Source organism: Phalaenopsis equestris, unplaced genomic scaffold, assembly GCF_001263595.1.
Source record: "Phalaenopsis equestris unplaced genomic scaffold, ASM126359v1 Scaffold000455, whole genome shotgun sequence".
Classification (NCBI taxonomy): Eukaryota; Viridiplantae; Streptophyta; class Magnoliopsida; order Asparagales; family Orchidaceae; genus Phalaenopsis; species Phalaenopsis equestris.
Window position 1 is genome coordinate 509,866 of NW_018164896.1, and position 8,584 is coordinate 518,449.

Below are 8,584 nucleotides of genomic sequence, written 5' to 3' on the forward strand. Positions count from 1 at the left end.
TGGTGGCAACTAGAGAGGATGATCTGGTTAAAACGATGGTGCTGGTCGGGCAGTAGTGGTCCAGCGATGGCGATTGTCAGATGGCAATAGTTTGATGGCAGCAATTAAGAGGCCAGGCGTTGATGGTCCGGCGACGACGGTGACCAGATGATAGTGGTGTCGGTGATGGTCAGGCAACAGTGGTATTGCAGTAGCGACAATGATTCAACGACGATGGTGGTAGTATGACAGCTGTGATTTGGTAGTAGCGACTAGTTGGTCTGACAGTAGCGACGATGATGGTTCAACGACGGGGAAGGTGGAGGTCGAGCAACGGTGGTCCGATGGAGGCGACGAAGATGAATTGACAGTGGTGGACTTGCTGCTGCGACGGTGGTCCAGCCGCGACAACGACTTGAAAGCAACAACAATAGTGGCCAAGCATTGCTCGTTTAGTGACAACGATGGCATGGTAATGTTGGCCCGACAATAGCAACAACCAAATGGCAGTGGTCGGGATACTGTGTTGTAGTGGTCGTGGCCGTTGACAACGACAATGACCCAGCGATGGCGGCAGGGCAGTGGTCGGGATACTGTGTTGTAGTGGTCGTGGACGTTGACAACGACAATGGCCCAGTGATGGCGGCAGCTCAACGACTACAATGTGGCGGCGGTGGAGCTCATGAACCCTAAAGATCTTAAAACTCCTTCGACTTTCTTCTCTAGGTCAAAGTTTAATTCTCTCATCATCAAGAGTGTGATGGTTTAGTTATAGATTTTATGAATGACATCATCTGTAAATATTACATGAATCCGAACCACTCCATCAGACAGCTTAGAGTATTCAGATGTCTTAACGATGTCAGAATTAAGTGACATTTAGTTCATTGCATTTGTCTCTTCGAGACGTTTGATTTGACAGCAACTTATTAGATTTTGAGATCATCTCGTCATTATTTTTTTAAGTGTATGATCTTGACTTATTTGAACTCCGATAAAACTATCAAAATACTTCATTCGAATTTGAGTGTTGGTAATTCCCTATTTTATATTTTATGCTCTTAGACCAAATACACGTCAAAGTTTCGTCCATCTGCATGATTAAATTAATTTCTTAGGGAAGTATCAAGAGACAAGAAGGTTGCAGCCACTTCAGCCGATATTCATTTTTGCCACCCCACAATTTGGCCGGCAACAAGCACCCAAACTTTTTAGATCTTTCTCTATTTTTGGAGTTCTTTTAAACTATCACGAGTTCAATTCAATCATTTCCTATTAATTCCTCCCAATCGTTACTTTGATTTATATATATATTGCTGAGACATGTTCTAGTGGCTACATAGACATTTGTTTTTATTCTCCCGTCTGACTATTTCTTGCCAAACATAGCTAGAACTTTTGGGAAGTTCAAGCGTTTCACGCAACTTTCACATCATTTTACCTTTTAGGTTTTAATTGAAAGTAATGGCATCGATAACTAGAGTTTTATTGTGACATATGAAATAAATTTATGATATAATATTTTTCTATAAAATATAGTTGTTGCATGATTCAATTTATATTATATATGCTAATTATGTTTGGAACTAAATTTGTGGCTTATGACAATATAAATTATAATTTAATCAAAGTTTAGATTACTTTGCTTGTAAGTATCAATTTAGTGGGGATTGAAAGTTGGGCAATAAGTACTAATGGTCAAATTTATTTTTAACCCAATCAATTGTGTTGGTGAAAACTTGCAATTTTATCATTTTGTGCCAACATATTTTTTTAGAAATTGAGGTAAGATTAAATATAATTGTGTCACATATTTTGTAACCATTATCATATGAAAAATTTCTACATGTATCATCAATTCTCTTCTAAATTCTGCATTTTATAATTATTAAAAACATGTGCATATTTTGGACTCAAATTATTTGAGCTGAATAGTTGTCTGCTCTTGAACTTTTGTTTAAACATCACATAAGAGTCTTTGATATCATTTGTAAAAAAAAATATAAAGTAAAAAAAATGTTGAATACTTTTCGGTTGTAGTGTCTTGAATAATACAAGCAACTTGGTAAAAACTTCTCTCAAGCATCTCTCCGATGTTATCTCTTAAGTTTGAACCTCTGGTAAGCTGAACAATAGCCATCTGTGGTGTATTGGTGAAAAGAATGTGATGTTGGTGTAATGCGGCAATTTGAAAGAAAGATGAACATACATCCTTGCAAATAATGATGACCATTCTTAATAGTTGTTCCTCCCTAAATAAGCTAGGTGTCTCGCGTGGGAGAAATAAATCTAGGTGATTCATACTTCATCAAGTGATCTCACTTCAGCCACTCCGACAATTAAGCTCACTTCAACCACTTCGACATGTGGGCTTGATTCAACCACTAGTAAGTGGACCCAGTTCACGATAACAATTTTATTACGCAACTTGCACGACGTGTTGCCCTCTATGTCATACTCCACATGAAAAGTCTTGGTTCAAGTATATAGCTGTAACTGTGTATACAAGACCAAAGTTAGACAAATTAAACACAATAATCAAACTCAATTTTGATTCAAAATCATTAGTCTTTAAGTGTAGGGAGACCAGTAGTTTTGTCGCCTATAGTACTTCCTCTGAGTTTGAAGTTTGATTATTTACAATATATTAGACATACAAGCTACCTTTGGTGAACATTTTATTTATTTATTTTGAATAAAAAATTTGCATGATTTCAAAGCTATTTTCACAAAAGGAAGCTAAATAAAAGTAAGAAACTGGTTGTAAGAAGATGCATATGTTCAAAGTGGGAACACACAAAAATGGCCGTTAATTGAGGCAATCTTTACGACTTCACCCATATAACATAACAATTATTTAATTTAAAATTTAAATATGACTGAAAACGCCCAACTTTCCTAATTTTTACAGATATTCCACCATGTCCCTCATAAAAAAGTTGTGAAGACTTTTCTAAGTAGGAGTTCTTACATAATAAACATTCAACATATTGAATATAAAATATTAACCACCGAAATTTAAAATATAACATTTTTACCACACAAAACATTCATTCAAAGCCTTCGTTAGTGGTAAAGGAGGGTGATTGTAATGAAAAAAAATAATTATATTTTATATTTAAAGTTTGGATGATTAAAACAGTATATTAAATATTTTGCTAAATTCAAACATCATTCATTGAAAATTGCTCTGTTAAGCAACCAGGTTTCCTAGCAATAAAACTTACATTTACTAATAGTAAGGGATAAAATCATTTAGAAATTAGACCGTGCTCATGTTGAAATGAACGGGGAGGCAACAAATGAGTTAAATTTAATTCAAATCAATTTAAAGTTGAAATTGAGTTAGATTTGCTCGAGTTCAAATCAAAACATTTATTCATTTTCTTCGAATAAAAATACACATATATTTGACATAGGAGCTCACATATTAATCAAGATTAGACCAAATGTTTACTCTAATCACCCTCAATTGAAAACAATAAACCATAACTCACTTGAATTGGGACCAAATTGAGCCATTCTATAATTAGATTTGACTCAACAAGAAAATTGATCGAATGATTTTGACTATATCACAAATTAAACAGTAGGATTATTATCTGATTAATTTAACAATATATAATTCTTTTGTATTAACATTTTGAACCTCTAAACATTGCTATTTATTCATATAACACTTCAAAAATCACAATCACATCAATACACTTACATATAGTAATCTATTTTTTAGATAAGCTAGTACTAGTAACATGTTTAATTTCAATCAATAAATTGAGATGGAGAGGGAGAGGAGAGGGAGAGGGAGAGGTTTTAATATAAAATGTACATAAATAATAATTACATTCAGAGGATAATATATTAAAAATAATATATATTTTATATATCATCTTATCATCTATGCACTTTGTTTGGTGACATTTCTCCTGGGCGGATTGGATAGAGTTGATTAATGAGTGGCTGAGCTAAGCATGTTCTCTTGACCATCTCAATCACATACTTATATAAATAAGTATCAAAATTTTGATATTATTAATTAAAATAAATAAAAATTTTGTGCTCCACACGTAAAAATAATTATAAATTGGGATGTCACCCATACAAAACGCTGTCATAATTCTTCTAGTATGAAATTTCATCGGTACATATTTTTGCTTATTTCTATAAATGAGTTAAAGCCAATGGAGTTGTGGAGTTGTGGAGTTGTGGCGTTGTTTGGTGGAAGGAAGAATTAAAAATTTTAGACATGTCACTTCATTCTACTTGCACTTTTGGTCACATTTGTCGGCAATTGAAGTTCTTTTCAACAGAATAGTAATATACGTATGACTTCTGAAGCTTGTCCTACTTTTATTCTCTGGGATTAATATTTTACACCAAATGTATATATATTGATAGGACTCTAATAAATCTTCATCATGTGGTATGTTATGGGTTTTCGAAATATTTTTTTTTGAACAGAAATATTCAAATTTTAATTAAAAGTCATTCATCTTATATATCAGCAAACTTATAGTTAAATTGACCAGTTCGACGTGAATAATCCAACGTTATCAAAATTGGTCTAACGCGAACTAAATCAAGCCCCGATCAAGTTATTATATCAATTTTGAAAGTTTTCTGGACATATTTGGAAGATAAAATGAATATTGATTCCAACGTGTCTATGGTAAAATTGAGTGTCTTGACAAGACGAATCCAACAAGCATAAAATCATTCAATTCCGATATCATTAAGGCCCTCAAATGCTCATCAAATGTTGTCCAACCTAAGGAAGCCCTCTGAGCCGTCCGATCAAAGTGATTCATATTTCTGCATTAATTTCACCCAAAACTATAATAACATAGCCCCACTCATCTCAAGAGGAGGGAAGAGAGCTTGAAGCCTGGAGAAAGCTTGAAACTTTCTGAATGAGCTGAAGTCTAGCACCTCTCCTGCTGCCATCGTCGACCACCGACTATCATCGATCACCTCTAACCACCTCTGATCACTGCTGACCGACATCGATAACCATTGACCGACGTCAAGCACTCCTAACATCATCGACAAACGCTAATCGCTGTCGAGCACCGTCGATGGCCGTCAAGCGCCGTACCACCGTCGACCATCACCTGGCGGCCGCCACCGATCGCTAACAGTCACCGCCAATTATTTGTAAAAAGCTCATCTGCACGTCAGTATTGTAACTTTGGAAATCTTCTAACCCTTTTCAGCCTGTGGGAGAAGTGTTCGTCATTATAATTATCATTTATAGTGGAACTCTTCCGCTGGGCCATACCATGTGAGTTTTCCACGACAAAACTTTTTATTTTATTACTAATCATTTTTTTCTTTTTTCTGAATGTGTGTTAAAACTTCGTACCTTGTTATGATGATAATCTATTACTTTACTGCCACAAATTTTCTACCACGCATCACACACAAATATATAGGTGTGCATACTCATATCAGTTGGTCAGCCAACTGCTCGTCAGTTGTAAGTCCCCTCTTGTCTGGGGTTCAATTCCCCCTAACTGTAGGGTGTGGTACTCGAATTATAGGCACATGAGGGATTATCTGGGCTCGTATCATAGTCTCTGATCATTTCTTATATATATATCACACAGAGAATATGTCAACACAAAACTAGAAGTAGTCCGACAACCTAAGAAAGAATGGTGTGGCAAAGGTGAGGCCACCCAAAAATAATCTGACGACCAAAAAAATGATCGGCTTATGCTAGCTTAAGATCATCTGAACCGATTAAGCATTCGCTCCCAAAACAAGTCATATTGACAATAGAAACAACGGAGGTTACCCTCGGACATTATTGAGTCATCAACCTCAACCACTCTCAGCACGGGATCTCCTTACCCAAAGGGTAAATTACTCGTCGAGTTGTGGTGAATCACCATCTGTCTAGTGGCCTAGTTTTACTTTACCTGCAGAAATTCCTGAGACATGAATTGAGGGTTGACGACCGAATCAATATATCTGGTCAGCGGGCTCTAAGAGACAGTATCAGTCTCGCCAACTGCTTTCAAAAATTCAGTTGATTGACCCTACCTAAATAATCAAACAGTCAATGGTCCCTATCCTTCTGTTCGGGATTACTGATTGCTTCACCACTTTGGCCCAACCGACTAAGCTACAGAATATCATGACCCTGGGTCCACAACAGTATAATTCTAGAATAACAGTTACATATCCTATTTAAATAGGGGCATAAATATAATTTCAATTTTCAACTCTTATACTCTATTTCTCTATAAATAGGTATCATTTCATGAATAAAATGTTACACATTTCTCTCATTTCACTCTTCATTAGAGCACTCATCTTTCTTGTTTCTCTCTTGTCATACACTATATATATATATATATATATATATAGTTTTAAATATATATATATATTTGAATGGCTAGAGGCTATGATACAAGCCCTGATCATCCTTTATGCTTCTATAATTCGAGTACCACACCCTACACTTTAGGGGAAACAAACCTTAGACCAGAGATAACTTACAATTAACAAGCAGATGTCGGACTAACTGATCTGAATACGCGGCGCATACTCTATATATATATATATATATATATATGAAATCCTATTTATATATGCAAAAAACATTCCACTTCCTAAATACTAAAATACATAGAAGTTTGTAGTGTGCTTGTAAATGCTTCAATTTTAAATTTTAATACTCAATATACTCCTTTAATAACGTAGTAACCAATGATTGATCGAGGCAGATGGTGGCCAGTGACCATTGGGTGGTTGAGAATGAGAGCAAATATTAAATTGTCTTATCAAATAGAGAGATAAAAAAGTGAAGAAAAAACATACTAGAAAGAGAAAGTATTAATACACACACACACACACTCAGGGAGCTATTTTACACCAACTTACGTATTTTTAATTAAAAAATAGTTTGTTTAACCGAGAAGGACAAAATATTAAAAGTTTCAATTATTAGTGTTGTATTTTAGGAGAATTCACAGTGATGGAGATATATTAACAGCAAAATATTCTAAAAAAAAATTAATATACAGATAAAAGAAGAGATGATAGAGAAGACATCAGAAATTTTTAAGTGAAAAATTTGAAGAATGAAAGCCGTGCGGTAGCCTAGTTAAAAAGTTCTATTATTAAATAGTATGTGACAAGAATTTACCAACTCTTTAACAACATAAAATAATATTACATGAATAAGAAAAAATATTGGGGAAGTGTTAGCGGTCCGGCTGTGATGATGGAAGACTGATGATAAGGGACATGTGACAGAGAACTTGATTCATTATCACCAATGATAGTGGTTGCTAGGCAACAATGATCCAAAATCAGCAATGTTGATATCCAGCTGACAGTGATTTGATGATGACAATCCAATAACAAAGGTCTAATTGTGGCAATGGCGTGTATGTGGTGGTGGTGGTGGTGGTGGCAACGACATCAACCACGTGGCTATGATCCGATGGTTGATAGGCGACAATTATTTGATGACAAAGGGGGTTAGAAGATATTGACCAAGCTAAGGTTGTAATGGTCTAGCAACTGTAGGGGGGGCTGCAACTTTGATGGGACAACAGTGGTCCATCGACAATAATTATGGTCCAACAGCATTAGTCGCATGATGGTGGTCTGCCGACAACAACAGATGAGAGGTGATGATCTGATAATGTTGGCAATGATGGCAACAATGTCTTTTGTTAAAGGACAACAATCTAATAATCATGGTGGGGGTTCGGTGGTGCAAGCTAGGCGACAATGGTTTGACATCAGCAAGGACCAAGAGATAGTGATGTTAGCAATGCTATTGGCTAGACGATGATGGTTTGACAATGACAGTGCACTGTAACAGTGGTAGTGATCGAGCAGTGGTGGTCCAATGATGGCGAAGACAATGTCTTTTGTTAAACAACAACAATCTGATGACTATTGACTATGATGGGGGTTCGGTGGTGCCAGCTGGGTGGCAATGGTTTGACATTAGCAACTACCATAAGATAGTTATGTTAGCGATGTTATTGGCTAGACTATGGTGGATTAACAATGACGACAAACTGTAATTGTGACGGTGGTTAAGCAGTGTTGACCTGAAAATGATGTTCTTTCGATGGAGAGAACTTGAAAAAAGTGGTCTAATTTCATGACGGTGACAGAGGCAGTGACCGAGAGAAGATGATGTGACGATAGTCATGCTGTGTCACAATAGCGATGGTTGTTAGGCATCAGTGATGATATAGTGGCGATCGAGAAATGATGATCCAATGATAGCGATGATGTACCACATTATCAACAATAGTAGGATGTAAGTGATCTGGCATAACAACGATCTAGAGATGATGATTTGACATTGATGGCAATGTTTTTGTTGATGGTGGTCTGACGATTGCGATATTGGCCCAATGATAGTGGTTCTAGGGTGGTTCAACATCGATCGGGTGACATCGATCATATGAAAGCAACAATCTGGTGATGGCGTTCCATCATATGGGCAGTAGTCCAAAGACGATGACCTGGCGGCGGTGACAGTCACTAAATGACAATGGTAGTGGTAGCTCTAATCGATCTGGTGTCCATGGTCCAGTTGTGACTACAACTCAATAATGTTAGTTTGGCATAA